The sequence below is a fragment of the Lycorma delicatula genome, chromosome 9, assembly GCF_047948215.1.
Source record: "Lycorma delicatula isolate Av1 chromosome 9, ASM4794821v1, whole genome shotgun sequence".
Taxonomy (NCBI): Eukaryota; Metazoa; Arthropoda; class Insecta; order Hemiptera; family Fulgoridae; genus Lycorma; species Lycorma delicatula.
Genome location: NC_134463.1, coordinates 87587392 through 87606496, shown reverse-complemented (window position 1 = coordinate 87606496; position 19105 = coordinate 87587392). Strand labels below are relative to the sequence as shown.

The window sequence follows — 19105 nt, the reverse complement described above, 5'->3', positions numbered from 1 at the left end:
GTATTATTTGGCTATAACACTGGAACCAATGAAAATAAGTACCACTTACCGATGAAAAGCTCTCAACAATGGCTTGTTGAAAAACTTCAAAATCCAAATGTTTCAAAATTGAAACCCCGCTTTATTTAGAGGTGTGATGTGTATACGCATTTTTGGGCCAGTCGATTGCAATCAAAAGAGGAGGACAATTAGATCTTACAACAGTCCTAAATACAAACTTTCAACATTCTACGGCAAATCGTTTTTCAGTTATGCAAGATACATATGTACATACTTACTTACAGACGTCACACGAAACCAGTCAAAATGGATTCAAGAGTGGTCAAAATGGTATTTCCGTTGACATCAAAAGGCAGAAATTTTTCGCGATCACAGTACTTTACAAGTACTTCAAAGTACTTTACTAAGTACAAGGAAGTAAAAAGAAAAGAAAATTAGTTTGTTTTTGCTGATACGGAAAAAAAATCTTTTTACAATTCTTAACTATTAAAAGTATTTTTCTGGCTATTGAATAAAAAAAAGTATGTATATTTTATAAGATACAGTATACATATTATACTGTTGATACATACGTATACAGTTCTTTGAGGGATTTCAATGAAACCCCTCTCTCCACGTCTTTTTAGGTAGATTTCATAAAAAAGCTATCTATCATGGTACACATTACGGGTAACAGGATTCGACTTCCGGAAAATGTCGACATATCTTCGCGTTTCAGATCCCCCAGGCCCCAAAACCACTGACAGTTCAAAAGTTTATATATACATTTATATATATATATATATATATATATATATATATATATATATATATTTCACTTTCTTGTGGACATGATAACTGCCGTAATTTTGTGTCAATTACGTTATAAAGTATAACGAACCAAAATGAGAAGGTCGAGTACGTTAACTGGCATAATTGGACCATGGGGGTGGTAATTTTTTTCTTTCTTAAATAGAGTCTTATTATTCTTTCTTAAGTCTTTCTTATTAAGTAAAATATTGAATTCGTTTAAAGTTCTTACTATTGTTTAATAAAGGCTTAAACTTATGTAAGTAAAGGTTTTGGACATTACCAACCATTGGCCCAGGTGGTGGAAAAAGTGGGATTTCGAAGACACAAAAAAATCATTCCTCCCTTAGTAGGCATAGTATCAAATCAGTTTAAAGTGATCGTTACTTCTCGAAACATTACCTAAAAATTTTGTCTGAAACGATTTTTGATATGACCAAACCCTACGGCAAGGGATGACCAAAATTTTGCTGGAATTATAAGAAGATGAAGCTTGTCGTATGATAAACATGTGAAACATTTTTTTCACATGCAACCATTGTCGTATTGAGTAAATTTGAACTTTTTCTTAACTTTAAAGTGGAAATCTTTTTTATCTCCTATTTAGCACCGGTAAAATCTATCTCCTTTTCCGGCGTGCCGAAATGGATTTTTTTGTATTCAAATTTACTTACGGTTCCGTAAATTGGAACCGTTTGTAAATTAAACACTCGACCACAAAAAAAAATTATTGTAGATTAAATTAATCATGAAAAATATTATATAATTTAAACTTTATAATTTAGTTTATAAATAATTAATTATTTTATATATTTCAATAAAAAAGCTTTAAAATTTATGAAATATAAAATTATTAATATATAAAATGTAAAATAAATGATTAATGGATTAATCATTAATCCAATTTTATGGATTATAAAAATAAGTGATTAATGGAAAAAAAACAGCGGAGTAAGAAAAATGCTGCAGTATTTTAAGTAGAAAGACGTAAAATGTACATTTTATTCAACGCATTTGAAATAAAATAAAGGTCAAGTCATCATTCTTTTTAACCTGAACCAGTCTCACTGTTATTTAATAAAGTGAACGTCAAAGGGTTTGGACGGTTTTCCATTTATTTTTGACGTTTGTTACTGGAAGGTTGAATTTCTTTTTTTACTTTATTTACATGTAAATCTCTATTAAGTGTCATTTACAACGTATTTTGGAACGTTCTAGATAATTTTTTTATAATTTTAATTGAAATCGTTGATTAATATAACTTTTGATTCCTAAATCTGTATCCCATTACATATAAATAATCCTTTACTTATCATCTTATATAGAACCAGTTATTTGAAATCAATTGCTTTCCTTTTACTTTTACTTTAGCATTTTTTCCTTTTTTAAAGAAAATGTATTAATATTTTTACTTCCTTGTTCAAAGTAAAGGAAGGATTATGATCGCGGAAAATTTTGGTTTTCAGAATTTAATGGAAATATCCATTTTGACTAGTTTCGGCGTGACGTCTGTACGTACGTACGTATCTCGCATAACTCAAAAACGATTAGCCGTAGGATCTTGAAATTTTAGATTTAGTGTTGTTGTAATCTATTTGTGCACCTCTCTTTTTGATTGCAATCAACAAGATCAAATATGTCCAAAAAAGCCCAAAATTTAAAAAAATTGGATTTGGACTTTACAGTAATAAGCCGTCATTGAGAGCTTTTCAACGATGTATCAAAAGAGGTATTATTTTTATTTTTTCTAGAATTATAGCCAATTAAAATTTTAATTAATGAAATATTTTGATCTTACAGTGGGAAGATATATCGGTCCGAATTCGACTTCATTTCTTTTTTAATTTTAAATTTCTTTTTTTTTAATTACATATATTGATTTATTAATAATTATTAACCTGTGATTGTAAAAGAATTTTTACAATAAATAATATTCAATAACAATAAAAAAAAAATCAGAAGTTATTTGTGAAATAAAATTTTATGTAATATTTAAAAAAATCAGTAAATTACATATATGTAATTTAATAGGGGTAGAAGGAAGTCATGTGATATCCTTATCAGTTTTTTTTTTAATTTTCGTAATTATTTTATTTTTTAACGGTAAAAATATCGAATTTTATTTTTAAAACTTTTGACCAAATTAATTTTATTATAACAATAGTCTAAATATTTATGAGTTAGTTTTTTTCTAATCTTATAAATGATAAATAAATGTAATTGATAATAATTTAAATTATCTTTTAAATATTGTTTATTATTCCATAAATCCCAGCAAATTGTTTCTGACCTATGAAATATCAAAATTTATAATACGTAGTATTTCATTTTGTTTACAAAAAAAAATTTTTAATGAAAAAGTGAATTAAATACTGTTACAAAATATTATTTACAAACTTACTTCAAACCATTTTCAGTCGTCAGTTACAGATAAAAACAAAACAAATTTTATATTAGGTTTCCTTTTCTACTTGTGTTTAAATAATTAATTAAAAATTGCCCTCGGAACTGATGTAATCTTTTTTCTTGTCGATATAAAAATATTATTTGCGGTTGAAAAACTTAGTAAGGATATAAAAATGTAAAATTGGTTTACATCGTTTGTCTACAACTTCATGGGGATTTGTTTTGACCTAATAACCTTCCGTTACATCAATAACAACGTAAAAAAATTATTAAATAAAAGTACAGCTAAACAACAGATCTATTAAACAGGTTACAACGATCTATTAACAAGTTACCTTTTGCTATTTTCAATTGTATTTAGTTGAAACACATTAACTTGCTAAATAAGAATTATTTTATTCTGAATTCGGAACATTGAAATCGTTTACCCATGATTTCAGTAATAATAATAATAAACACCAAGTACATCATTAAACATAACACCCAAACAGACACCTGCTGTCTATGCAGCAATGGAAAGAAGACCGTCGATCAGATCACAGGAGGATGCAACCCACCGGGTTGGTCTAGTGGTTAACGCGTCTTCCCAAATCAGCTGATTTGGAAGTCGAGAGTTACAGCGTTCAAGTCCTAGTAAAGACAGTTATTTTTACACGGATTTGAATACTAGATCGTGGATACCGGTGTTCTTTGGTGGTTGGGTTTCAATTAACCACAAATCTCAGGAATGGTCGACCTAAAACTGAACTAGACTACACTTCAATTACACTCATACATATCATCCTCATTCATCTTCTGAAGAATTATCTAAACGGTAGTTACCGGAGGCTAAACAGGAAAAAGATCACAGGAGGATGTACGCAACACGCAGCCGTAGAATATACCACACGCCACGATCTCGTTGCTAAGAACATACATAAAGAAATAACGAAGTACGGACTATCACACTTAAAAACGAATAACTCAAAGTATAAGATGGATCCGGTAATGGAAAACGAAAGAGTAAATTTATTCTGCAACAGAGGAATGACGACTGATAGAACTATCGCATCGCGCACCGTAAACGGACATCACACTAATCGAAAAACCAATGAAAGAATCATTCCGGGTTGAAAATTTCATACCGAACAGCAACGACTTGGACAAAAAGCATATCGAGTAAGTATAGAAATATATATACATTGTCTCAGGCAATTAAAGAAGTGGTTCAACAACAGCGTGTTTACATAGTGCCGATCATCCTCTGGACTACAGGGATGATATCGAAAAAAGCAGCTAGCAAACAAAAAATTGCAACTCGACCCGAGGAACTATTTAAAGTTACAGAAAAGTATTATCAACAGTACCTGTAGCATAGTCAGGAAATTCCTACAATAAAATAGTTGGAAAATAGCTTTACGAAAAAATTCCGAACCAAATATGCCATCCTGACCCCGTAGGAGCAGACACCAGCCATGCGGCAATTTCGGTCACTACGCCACCACCTCCGTACCTGGCCCTTATGGGCTTTACCGGAGGTCACCTTTAAAACCTCGGCAAAAGGCGTCTCTCAACCTTGTTCTTGCCTTAGTCAGGATGCCACATGAGATATTCCTATCGGTGTACTACTATCATTAAGAACACCAAAGAAAAGAAAACAAAACACATCTGTATGAAGTCTCAAACAAGACTGAATAACAAAAATAAGAGACTGAAATCCACTACTACCCGAGTCGTAAAGAGTTGAGTTCAACACGCGATATCAAAGAATAGCAGAACAACAAACGTAAACTATGAATACAAAACAACAACAAAAACGTTACACTACAAAAACAGAAACAGAAAGCGGAAAAGCCCAAGCGGCACCCTAGATCCCATCAGCAATCCTTTCTTTTGCCAAGTAATTTATGAATTTCTTCATTATGACCCATTCGACCTGGTTTCGCCAATTAATACAGAGATCTAACGTCGACCTTATAATATCAGCCGACAAATAGTCTCCGTGCGCATCAACTCGTACTTGGAGAACATTCATACAAAACATGATGAACGTCATCCAACTGTCCGTATTGCGGACACATTCCTGAGTCCACCAGGCCAAACCACTACAGCCTGTCCCTAAAAGCACCGTGCCGAGAAAGAAATTGCATCACGTACTTGTTCGGGTTTATCCAAGAGGCGATCTGCAAACTAATAAAATCTGAAAAGAGACCATGTGTTTAACGTCCGCCCATTGCTTCATCCTATCTGGCCTGCCACAAAGCATTGCCATGGTGTTCAATTTTCCCAACTTTTCAGAAGTTAACTCACTAGCATCTTGGCAACATAACGCTTTTGCTTCTATGAGGCAAGCAAATCTATCAGCTTCACGCCCGCAATCACCAAGATTGCTTCCCGTGAAATCGTGCGGTTGCCACCCGCTAACATTAACAATATTAGGCTTTGAGCCCTCAACAATATATCCCGATAACTTTTGAATTTTAGCCTATCCGCCCAGTCCAAACAATAGCTAATGTTTAAGTTTAAAAATAAATAATAATAACAATAATAATATGTAGTCTAAAAATTATTGAGTCTTTTGCGCACGAAATAGCGTTAGCGTGTTCTGGCAAAAGTCGAGAGGAAGGCCGGCATGTAAACAGTCATGACATCGCCAATAGCCTGAACATCCATCACTAAGCAGTGTTAGACCATGGAGAAAGTTGGCTACAAGAAGAATCTCGACGTTTGGGTGCCATATGACCTGACTCAGAAAAATTTACTCGATCGAATTTCTATCTGCGAATCTCTACTGAAACGTAATGACCCGTTAAAGCCCATCAGGGTTAGTAACGGTGGTTTGGGGTGGTGTGGCGTCCGGAACGTCACTAGGCGGGTGTCTTTCCCTACGGAGTCGGAATGAAACGTAACGAAATCGAGTCATTTATGAAGCGGTTGATTACGAGTGATGGAAAGTGCGTACGATGGAAAGTTACTTACGATAACAAAGTGCGTAAAAGATCGTAGTCGAAACGAAGAAATGCTCCACGATCTGTGGCAAAGCCCATACTTACGCCCAAGAAGGTTATGCTATGAGTTTGGTGGGACTGGAAGGGTAACATGAGCTGCTGCCGCTCGGAAAAACGATGTACACAGACCTGTAATGCCGACAATTAGCGCGATTGCACCTAGAAATTCAAAAGAAATAGCCTGAATTGGTCAACAGAAAGAGTGTTGTATAGTACGCTGACAACGCTCGACCGCAAATATATTTAAAGACCCGTCAGAGATTGGGAGATCTTGACTGGGAGGTTTTAATGTATCTACCGTATAACCCGAACGTAGGACCGTTAGCCTATCATTTGTTTTGTTCTCTGTAGAACTCCCTGAATTGAGTTAAATTAATTTCAAACGAGGCCTGTGAAAATCACGTTTTACAATCTTTTGACCAGAAATCATAGAAGTTCTAGGTCGATGGAATTATGATGTCGCCGGAAAAAATAGCAGAAGCTTATCGAAAAAAATGATTCATATGTGGTCTCATAATGTTATTTTCCAATAACAAAAAATGTATTCTCAATTTTTTTCCTCGAAAGGCTCAATACATTTTAGACAACCTGATAATTATAAAGTGACATTAATTTAACTTATTAATACATTATTTAATGTATTTTGTCCATATTATTACCATGTAATCATTTTTGCACTCATATTCTCATTAATTTTTTTTTTTAATTTTCAATATATTTTTAGGTTTAAAAAAATCCCTTTCGCCAGGTTGGAAGGCAGAGATAGATTTTACCGGTGCTAAGTAGGAGATTAAAAAGATTTCCACCTTAAAGTTGAGAAAAACTTAAAATTTACTCATTTACTCAATACGATAATGGCTTCATGTGGAAAACATTTCATATGTTTAGCATACGACAAGCCCTTCTTACAATTCTAGTAATATTTTGGTTATCCCTTGCCGTAAGGGTTGGTCATATCAAAATTTTTTCACACAAATTTTTAGGTAATGATTAGAAGACCAACTTAAACCGATTCGATACGGTGTCTATTAAAGGAGGTATGATATTTTTTATCTTCGAAACCCCATTTTGTCCAATCCCTGGGCCAATGGTTGGTGATATCAAAAAAATTTACTTACATCAGTTTTAGGCCCTTATCCAAATAATAGTATGAACTTTAAACGAATTCGATATTTTATTTAAAAGAAAGACTTAAGAAAAAAGAAAGAAAGAAAAATTTCCACCCCCTATGGTCCGATTTTGGCCGTTAACGAACTCGACCGACATTTTGGGTCTTTATATTTTATGTATCAATTTGAAAGTGATTGGTAAAAGATTACTGCAGTTACCGTGTCCACAAAAATGTGAAATATATAAACTTTTGAACTAACGGTGGTTTTGGGGTCTGGGGGACATGAAACGCGAAGATATGTCGAAATTTTCCCGAATTTGAATATCATGGTACCCGTTACAATGGGTAACTTTCTTATGAAATTACCTAAAAAAAGAGTGAATCTTAAATTGTAGATTTAAAAAAGTAACGAAATTGTCATAAAATACTTTAATTTTTATAAATATATGAACGTTTAATATCGTGATAACGTAGCAAGGAAACGCAGAGAAAGATTTTAGAAAGAACAAAATTCTGTTTAGTTAATAGATAAAATCAGAAAACGAATTCACAAGTTTTCATTTTTTGTTTATTTGTGTTTTTTTATTTTTAAAGAAAAGAATATGTAGGCAACTTCTAGACTATTTCTAGTTTAAATAATAGATAACATCTTTTAAGAATTCAAATGTTTTAATATTTAAAAAATACAAACTGAATTTCTTTTCGCGGGTTTCTTTGTTTATTTGTTGTTAACTTTTTAAATTTGTAGTTAACCTTGAAAGGTTAACTTTCAATAACATATAATTTCTATTTACCTACCTTTATATACTTTTATATACACCTACCTATCAATTGCATTTTATTTAGTCTTTAAAAATATTTTATTTAAATTAAACAATTTTTTTACTAAATTTCCTTTATTAAATTTATCCATAAAATAGTTCATTTTTTAAATTAAAATAATTACTTTTTTTTCTTTTTGTATTAAAAAAAATTTGTTTATGTATAAAATGTATTTTTAAAGAACACCTTGCAACATTAAGGTGTCCAGTTAAATTTATCCAAAATTAATGGCCTACATTTATAAAACCAGTCCTTGTAATTTCTTAAAAGTAGGCACAGTCAACAGGAAATATCCCAAAAATTTGTTCTGTATAGTCCCAAGATCAGTTGAATACCCATGCGCAGGCAAACTGACCCACAATGCAATTGTAGACTGTCAAGATGTGAAACCCATAACAGAAGGTTCAGTCTTTGCTTTGTTTAGCGGTGTTTCAATCGGTTACGCTTGTTCAACGGCTTATACGAACTGAATGGAATATCGATCCTCTTATATCCAATTTTATTCATCAGTGGGATACGACTTTAAAAGAGACTGGAAGCTTGGTTTTACAAACTGGAAATCATCCAAAATTTTCATTTAATGTCGAGACTGTGGATCGTTTACGCGATGCATTCACTGCCAGTCCTGTAAAGTCAATTAAAGAGGCTAGTTACGAACTGCAATTTCCTCGTTCTACTATTTACGAAATTCATAAATGGCTACGTTTACGAGCATAAAAGTTACAACTCCATCATTACATTAAACCAAATAATCGCCGCCTACGATATCAGCTTGTTGCAGAGGTAACGCACCGTGTAGAAAACAATCCTAATTGAACTCGTGAAATGTTCCAAGAACAAACAATGCGAATAAAACAAGAATAAACAAAGCGTGCCAAAAAATGTGTTGATAATGGCGGAGTCATTTTTTATAATCTGGTACGTACGACTAGACGTATAAATGTTCAAAAATGAGCCTGTCATTTTTAACACATTTTTTGGCACGCTGCTATTCTGCTTCTGTTGCTCTTTTTAATTCTTCAGGGCTGTCCTTAAATTGCTCGGCCGTATCCATAATGCGGAATTTAATTCTTCAAGAGAATGCATTTTTGTTTTATATACAATATTTTTCATTCATCCCCAGACACAAAAATCTAAAGAGGTTAGATTTTAGGCGATCTTGATAGCCAGGAATATCGACCTCCACAACCAATCCATTTCCCAGGGATATTACGATTTAAGTGAGTGGAAACGGCACAAGAAAAGTGGGGAGATGCTTCATCGTGTTGGAAGTATACTTAGCGTCTTAGCGCTACAGGAACATCTTCAAGCAGCGGAGGAAATTCTTCTGAACAAAGCGCAAATAGACCTCAGCATTTAAGCGGCCAGGTAATATGAACGGTCCAAACAGCTGATTGTGAAGAAAGCATCCCAATACATTGACTCTAAATCGGTGTTGAAAATTGCCTTCCACCGTTTCATGTGGCTTTACTTCCGCCCATGTATGCTCGTCGGTAAACAAAACATACTTCCAGAGTTGTCGATTTGTATTCCACCAGTTGTAGAACAAGCGAAGCGGACCGTCTCCTAGGTATAGATGTTGAACTAACTGTTTATGATAAGGATAAAACTTGTATTGTTTCAGTGTTCAGACCAACAAATGTAAAACTCCAATCGCTTAGAAAGATGTCCTATAATATTATCAATAACAGCGTCGTTTCGGCCAGATCATTAGTAGCTGAAACGAATACTAGGTAGGTTCACTACCTAAGAATACTAGGTAGTGAACTTGTTTCTCGAAGATTACGAACATTCACGTAAATTATTTTGGGATCTGTAATCCTACGATTCGGAAAACGTATTTCATATTCTACTGTAGCAGATGTAGTATTACCATTACGCACACCCAAAATGAATACCATACCATACCAACGTATTCCGCTGTTACAAAATAAGTACGTCATTCTTCAATGGCAAATCGCCATTGAATTACGTTCAAACTAAAATTCACAGAAAACCTTCGCTAACGACAGCATAGTTCACAGTACCCGATTTATATAATGCACCTTACAGAATGATTTACAGTTTCTGATTACAGAATCAGTAATACAGTATTACGCACTGTTGATCAACTGTTGTTATTTTATTGCCAACTTTGAAATAATTTTTTAAATAATTTACTGTATTTCCGTTATTAATAAAAAAATTATTATCTAAGTAATTTTTATTTTACAGTTGTGTAATTTCCAGTTTATTTTTATTTTTTGAAATTTTTCACTTCACCAAAAAATTATTTGGTTTTACTTTTCTGACAATTGATACACACTTTCTAAATAAAATTCAAGGTTTTCTAACTTTTCTGTGTTTTATTCCACTTTTCTTGCACCACTTTATTCAGAATTAAATTTTCTACAAGTTTTGTTTACAAGTTTTATATATTTATTACCATTTTAACAAAGTTATTGTACTTCAAACATAAAATCTCTATATATTTATTTATTCTTTTTTTTATTGCGTACATCTTTATTCTGAGCATTATGTAAATATGCTAAATATTTTTTAAAAACTATTTTACTATTAATTTTCAACTATTTTCAAAATCATGATTTCTTTATTGACTGGAATCGAGGAACGAGTAATTTAAATAAGTATAGAGTAGCAAATTCTGTGTTGTGGAATTATTACATTCTTATTTAATTTTCTTTGTTCTTTTAAATTTACTTCGTTTTGTCTCTTATATTCTTTTTGTTATACTGTAATGTAAATGGCAGTGACATTGACGATGTTACGTATTAAATAAATAGGATATAGCGGCTGTCTAGGTTCCCGGGTTAAAACCAAAAAAAAAAAAAACACAAAATAGTTATCTTTTTATAATAAGTTGGTAGTATACTTTTTATTTAAGGAATTACCGGGCTGAGATTTCAATCTGTAACTGTTTGAATATAGGTTAAATAAAAAAGAAAAAAAAATTACACAAAAACGTGTCTGATGCGTGCGAACAAGGTAGCAAAGGAAACGTACGAATTATATTAAGATTACTCATAATATAACACAATTCCCCGGCCAATAAAATGATTGCCAAAAAATCCTATTTTACTTTTTGGAATCTCTTTGTTCTGAAATCTTGCTTTATAAATATTCGTATTTATATATCATACGGTTGTTTTCGTATTCAAATGTTTTAGTGAACGTAATACGTAAGAGTTAGTGCTGCAAAAACAAATTAGCGGTCATTACCTGGTAAATAATGCATTTCCGTATTTTTTTGTTCTGATTTATACTTATATATTATTCTTTGTTTTGTGTAATATTTTTAGAATGTTGGCAACATTTTTGCATCATTTATATCTTAAACATATTGCTTTAGTTTTGTTATTATGAATTTATTATTATAATAACAACAATGAGTCCTTTTTAACTTCACATTTTTTATTATACAATTTTTACATAATTTAAATACTTTGTTAGAGTTTTTAAATGATTATAACATATTAGTATTGTTATTTTTTAACACAAACTTATTTATAAATTTATTAAATCTTCTATGCTTGAGTATATTATAAAAATGTATCGGTGTTTGTTACAATGTCGTGTTAGGTTCACAATTAATTTTTTTTAATTAATGCAAATACGTTTTTGTATTGTTCACTTGACTAATTAGTATACCGTAAAATTTATTTTTAATCAGAAATTTAAATGGAAAAAGATATTATTTTTTAATTTAATGTAACGGGTCCTTATTTTAGGCCGTGTTTGGGCTTTTTATAAAAACATGATATAATTTAAAACTTCACTTTATTATGAAATCCGCTGATGTTACACATAAATTACCATTTTAGAAATAAGATAATATTATATTAGATATTTCGTTTTTAAATTAAAATTTAATTATTTGTCAACGACAAACGATTGTCAACGATGATTAACCTTTCTGATATCTGTATGAAGTTTAAAATTCAATTTCCGACTAGTAATAAGTTCAAAATTATTATTTAACTTTAAAATTATTATTATTTATTTATTTATTAATTCCTTTCAGGACATGGTGCTTTTAGGAATAGTTTGGCTAGTTTTGATTTGACTAATTCGGGCTTGTGCCCGGACTGTATGGTCGTTGATACTGCGGGCCATCTTCTTTATGTACGTCCACGGTACGAGGCTGAATGTACCAGAGTTGTTAGGGAGCTTGAGAGAGTAAATTCCTTTCTTGATCTGTGAGTCAACTGGAAGACTCGCAGAGAATGTTCTATCGTGGACGACCTAATCAAAAGATTCGTCTTCTCAACTAAATCATCCAGAAATAGATTTGTTATATAATATTAAAACCCAAAAAAGAAACACAAGATTAAAGGGACATTTAAAAACATACAGTATATCCATTTCTAAATAAATATTGTCAAATCTGTCAAAAGAAATATTAATGAATATTTTTAAGTGACAGTATAGCCTATCAAATTTTTCGATCTCTATGGCGGAGTGATTGCGTCTCAGCCTTTCATCCGGGGATCCCTTTTCGAATCCCGGTCAGGCACCGGGAATTAAACCACCTAGCAAAAAAATAATTTCTTAGTATTTAGAAGGTAGAGTATACAATTTTTTTTTTTAACTTTTAAAGCTATATAATTTTTTCATTTATCTACTCGTGTATATGTATGTAAAGAACATGGCAGGTGTTACTAATAATCAACGCCCAGCAAATATTATTGAATATAGATTGATGAAAATTTGTATACAAGTTTTGTTTACGGGGTTAGTGTACATTAAGGTAGGATTTATTAAAATGGTTAAAATGGACTCATAATGAAATTTACTTTTTTTTAATTGCTCGGTAAAAAATGAAGATATCAACTTGATGTTTGGTATTTGAAATTTTTATTTGAATAGCTAAAAAACAATTTCTAGATTTCTTGAAATTCCGAGTGTAAAGTGTGTTAAAATGGATTTTTTTTTTTTGAAACCCGGATCCTCTTTGAATTTCTCTATAATAAATGAAGTTATCATGTTGATTTTTGGTGTCTGTAATCTTCATGTGAATATCAAAAAACTGTTTCTAATTTTAATTTTTTGATATTCGTCATTGAACATTCTCAAAAAAGATTGCAAATTTTCTTTTGGACACGATAATTGCCTTAATTTTACGCCAATAACTTTCAAATTGATACATAAAATAAAACGACCAAAAATGTCGGACGAGTTTGTAAACGGGCAAAATCGGACAATAGGGGTGAAATGGGTTGACTTTTTCGAAAAAACAAAATATCGCTATAATTTCTTATTAAGTAAAATATCGAACTCGTTTAAAGTTCTTACTATTTTTTGGATAACGGCTTAAAACTTAACTCAGTAAAGTTTTTTGATATCACCAACCATTGGTCCAGGGGATGGAAGAAGTGGGATTTCGTAGATATAAAAAAAATCATACTTTCCTTAATAGGCACAGTAAAAATTTTATCTGAAAAAGGTTTTGATATGATCAACCCTTACGGCAAGGCATGACCAAAATGTTGCTGGAATTATAAGAAGATGGGGCTTGTCGTATGCTAAAAATGTGAAATTTTTTTCACATGCAATTATCGCCGTATTGAGTATATTTGAAGTTTTCTTAACTTTAAGGTGGAAATCTTTTTTATCTCCTACTTAGCACCGATGAAATTCTACCACCGCCTTCCGGCGTGTCGAAAGGGATTTTTTTTTTACTTCGATTTATTTCAATTTATTTATTTTTTTAAATTTTTTGGTAGTCTTGCTTTTTAATTTTTATTATTAAATTCTGTAAAATCTTAAATAATTTAATTTTTTCACGTTTAATTTTTTTAAGTTTTGTTAAATTTAATTGCTATTTATTATTTTTTTTTTTAAATTAGATATATTATATAGATTATTACAGATGTAGACTATTTTTTTAATCACACATTAATATATTAAAATACACAGATTTTTCAGATGGTAATTTGATTATCAAACCAAAAGTTCTTGGTTCGATTCCATCAATATCTGAATTTCCATTACCTCATTTTCTTCCCGATATCTCCGATCGATAAAATGAGAAAGAATATTTAATTAATACATTTACATTATTTTTTTAGGTACTCACGTTTATGGAATTATTAATTTACAAATTTGGAAATATCATCGTAAATAGTTAGATGTAAAAAAAAAAAATGGTTTAATTAAAATTGATTCGTTTGGAAAGAAACATTTTTGTTTACTTTTATAAATAAATTTAATGTCCGAGTAGGAAATCAGATAAATGTAAATCATGGTAGATGAAAAGAAACTTTCACTGTTACTAACGTTAAAAATTTAATATCAAATGATATTTTATATATAATCTATTTTGGATCGAGCTAAACTCATATGATTTGCTTTACCGTTTGACTGAGCGATGATTTATCCATCCCCTATTTTATCATTATTTTCCCTATTCAATTTTTTTTATCAAACGTAACGTCAGTTAGACAGATTGCTACTGTGTTAACTCATGTTTAATTCAAATTTGTATTTTCATTTTTTAATTTTAAAAATCCATATGTATTGATGTGTTGATTTATTTTTTTATACTATTGTTTTTTCGATATATATATATTTTTTTTTTCAAGTAAAATTTACCGAATAGTATTTTACTGTTAAAAAAATTAAGTCTCAATACATGCAATTTATTTTTACCTTTTATATATGACCATTTATAAATCTTTGTTCAACATCTGTTTAGTTCTACTTTTTCAGAACATTAATAATAACATATCTATAAAAAAATACTTCTTGTATTGAATTTGAATAAATTTCCGTTTCATTTATTTTTATCTTTTTCTAAAATTATTGCTGTTATTTGTTTTTTTTATACATTTCATTATTTAAAAATGTGAATGATATACTTGTAAATATTTTTTTTTTCTTCAGGAAAACAGATCGTGTTTATAATCATTTACTATTTAAAAAAAGTTTTTACCATACATCAATAAATTTATTTGTGTTAATAATAAATCATGTTTGTATTAGGAATTATATTGAACATATTTATATTATACTTGAATAATGAATGTGTTTCCTACAGAAACAGATGTACTGGAGGTATATCTAAGATATAAATAGTATTAATCATACCCGCTTTCTCTGAGAGCAATGATGTTTATTATACAGTTATTTGCGAGTGTGACGTGACTATAGGCAACAATAATTCATCTAAGTAAAAAAAAAAAGTAACCGGAAGCAATACGATCCTTTAGTTCCTTAGTAATTCTAATGTAAGTTGCTTAATGTTTCTGAGAATAATTATATCATTTTTAGGAATAACTGGTATTTCATGTCAAATTGCTTACAACTTTTAATGTTACGTTATCTCTGATACACGTCAACGGAAATAGGCCTAAGTTTATCTAATAAATATTTCAATCCAGGTTGGATTTTAATAAAGTATCTGTAGAAGACCATATAACCATTCAAACACCAAGGTTGCACTACCTTTAAAGGTCTTAACATTCCTGGTTCAATAAAATGAGACCGAAAATAATAAAAAAATTATAATATAATTTGCAATACTAAGCAAGATTAAATTTGAAGAATTTATATATTTTAATTAATTTTTGGTGACATGAAAGATATAAATAAGAACAAGTTGGATTTCTTGTTTTTTATCAATTTATAACAAATTCAGATTGTAGCCTAATTTCAATATTCATTGACTTTTGAAAATGTTTTCCGTGGCAGGATTTATAATGGAAAATAAATATTTTAACATATTGCATCTTAGCAGTAGAATATTATTTATTTTAAAGAAATTCATTTTCTTTTACTCACAGCTTATTTTTTTTTTTTTTTTATCTTCATATAGAGCTCAAACGGAGCAGATCTGTGTGAAAGTATTCACATAAAGTAAAAGAAGTAAAATATAATAAAAGCGAATGAAAATTTCTTTTTTTTTTTTTAAATAGAGATGAGTTTCTAACACCCACTTTTTCGGTTATCAGTTAGAAAATGTTGGATTTTTTCCGTTTTGTATCCATTTTGGACAAAGGCAATGTTTATGCTTAGTTCGGAATTTTATTTGTAGAATGAACTGTTAGATACTCTTTTGGAGTAATTAATTTATAAGAAAGATTTAGTTTTCTGTAAGAAAATCTTGATTATTTTTTTAATCAGTTCGGATTAAGTTAAAATACATATAAAAACTTTAGAATTTTAGGACAAATATATTTTCTTAAACGATAATAATAAATGTACGGGTTTTCATACCGTCTTTTTCTTTATCTATAAAAAAGATTTATATATTTTGTTCTCTTTCTTTCGCCAGTTTTGTTTTAAGGATTGAATTTATGTCTTTCAACAATCGAGAATTGCCTTTTATGAAATATATAATAAAAATTGATTTTGATTACCTCTTTTTTAAATGATTTATAAGGAATTTTCTTTTTATTAATTATAACATCTGGAAATATATTTTTTTTCAAAAAAAATTTAGAAATTAAATCCAGTGTTTTAAATTATCGATAAAAAAACTGACAAAGCCGCGTTCGGGGAATTTCCTAAAACTGTGGGTTGTTTCAGGTGCATAGCTTACATACACAAACACACACAACTTAATTTAAAATATTTATCATTTTATTTAAATATAATATTTTTTGTTTATTTAATTCAATAATTCTAACTAAAGCGCGCGCGCATACCGTATTTCATTCTCGCAGGTGTGGCGACTAAACTAATCTAAACTAAACTAATGTAATTTTACAACTTACATAATCAAATTTCGCTCACACGGTTGGCAGATTGGTGTAGCCACGACGCTTAATGTACCAATACTGAGTGGACCGTGCGATCGAGTTCGAAACCCAGCCACAGCGAGTTACTTTTTTATACTTTAAATATTGTTCATTTATTTAATTCTACCGCTTACCTGTGACGTCACAACATAGCAGGCGACTACAATAATTTTTTTTGGGGTGGCTGTGCGATTTTGCAAATTCTTTTTTTGAAAATATTGTTATTATTTAATTGCTAACAAATGTGCCTAAGAAAAAAATGACTAATTAGGTGAAATCTCGAGATGCTGAGGGTAACCTTGCTCTACAGCCTCACTCCCTTGACGTTTTAATTTGAAAAATTAATGGCATCAGTGTCCCATATGTAAAAATAATCTGACCAAGTTTGGTCAAAATTGGTCCAGTAGTTCTAAGGAGATATAAGGTGATTTAGAGGCCAACACCGAAAACACATACGAATATTAACATCCGGAAAATTTCCTTCCGGTTTTTTGGGTTCCTTAGGTGTCAAAACGTCAAGATCTGATGATGCCCAAATTAGACCGATTACAATACTTAACCTGTAGCTCTGCTGTAGCACTATCTACAAGGAATAGTAAACATTATTACAATTTTTTTTTCTGTCTAATTTTTAAATGTCGGCGGTATAAATTTTTCCCCTCTTTTTCGAACCAAAAAATGTTGTTTCTAGCCATGATTTGCTTCATTAGACCCTTTAGTCTGGGCACAAAGAAACCTAGACTTTTAAAATCTAAAACGTTTACAAAATATTTATTTTTATTTCTAGTTGTTCTAAATTTATTCAGTTTTAAGTTGTTTCTATTTCTAATTGTATGACATATTTTTAAGGAATTACCATTTTTTAATTTATTCTAATTACGTAATATTGGCTAATGCTTGACATTGACTAATATAGTTCTTATTTCTTTATATATATAAATATAGTTTAAATTTTGTAGCCTATATTTACTTATTAATTAAACTATATTGAACATATAAGTAATATGAATTAATTGATTTTAACAGATTTATTTTATTAAATAGAAATTAATTTAAATACTACCTTTTTCCTTATCCTTTTACACTTTCATTTTTCCCGCTTCAAATGAATAAATAAATTTTCATTCTGATCCGAACATAAAAATACATTATAGTGATCAAGCCAATATATGATAAATTATATGTGTGTGTTATATATTATATATATATATATATATATATATATATATATAAACAAATCCTGAGATAAAAAATAAAAAAATACTAAATAAATTTTTTGTTCAAAAATTACATTTTTTATAAAAACTGTTATTTTAATCAAATTAAGACTAAATTAACATTTATAAATAACCAATAATTTGTCTTTTAATAAAATAAATTTATATAAAACTGTTAAATAATCAAATCGGTTTGATATTACTGAATTTACGATATAAATAATAATTAATGATTGCTTTAAAACAATATTGAACTTAATTTAAATTAAATTAATTATATTTGTTCATGTAGATCTTTCTTCATTTATTAAATAATATTATATATGTATAAATTATTACGAATTGAAATCAATCCTATTAATGCGATCGGACTGATATTCTGGTCTTGTTGTTATATTAATTATAATATTACTAATATTATTATTTCCTTGTGTTAAGTTGGCAGGACTGGCAATTATTTTCTTTATACAAAATTGGTTCTGTTCCAAACTATGTTAAATTTATTAATCACATTATCGCATCACTTAGCAACTTTAAATTGTAATTAGCAGTCCCTCCTCTTGTACCTCTTCACAACGTGTTACTCCTCTCCCCCCCCCCAAATAACGTTGCCCTCTTTACTCTCCCTTAAGTCCCTCTACATACCACCACCTTCTGCTCGTCTGCTTTTACTTCCTGTACAAATATTCTCTCGCCTTTTGTTAATTTCTCTCTCACTCTCACTCTCTCTCTCTCGTAATAATTTTCTCTTCTATACGTCTTACTTAACACATTAGTCGTTCAATTTTCTGTTCTCTAATCCCCTCCCCATTTCTAGAATACTACATTGGATTTAGTGCTTATAGTGCTCCATATAGTGCTTACTATAATACAAAACCACTGTGAATTACTATTCTGTTGAAATTTACGACTACAATATAACTAAATTTATCAGTAATTGTAACTTAACACAAAACTTATTGTAACTTTTTAACAAACGTTTTACCCTTTAAAATATTTTATTAAAAATCCATTATATTTTCCTTTCTACTCCAG

At 30.0% G+C, this 19105-nt stretch overlaps 1 protein-coding gene across 5 annotated transcripts in view; it reads left to right on the top strand.

Moving 5' to 3' along the window:
- Window positions 1–19105, top strand: part of Scp2 (Sarcoplasmic calcium-binding protein 2) — an 869372-nt gene that overhangs the window by 489619 nt on the left and 360648 nt on the right. The window contains exon 1 of one of the 5 annotated variants that reach the window (XM_075376002.1): window positions 11260–11337. The exons of the other annotated variants lie outside the window; for them this stretch is intronic. The gene's annotated coding sequence lies outside the window, so the exon portion shown is untranslated. Of the gene's footprint in view, window positions 1–11259; window positions 11338–19105 lie in introns of those variants that run through there. 5 annotated transcript variants of the gene reach the window in all.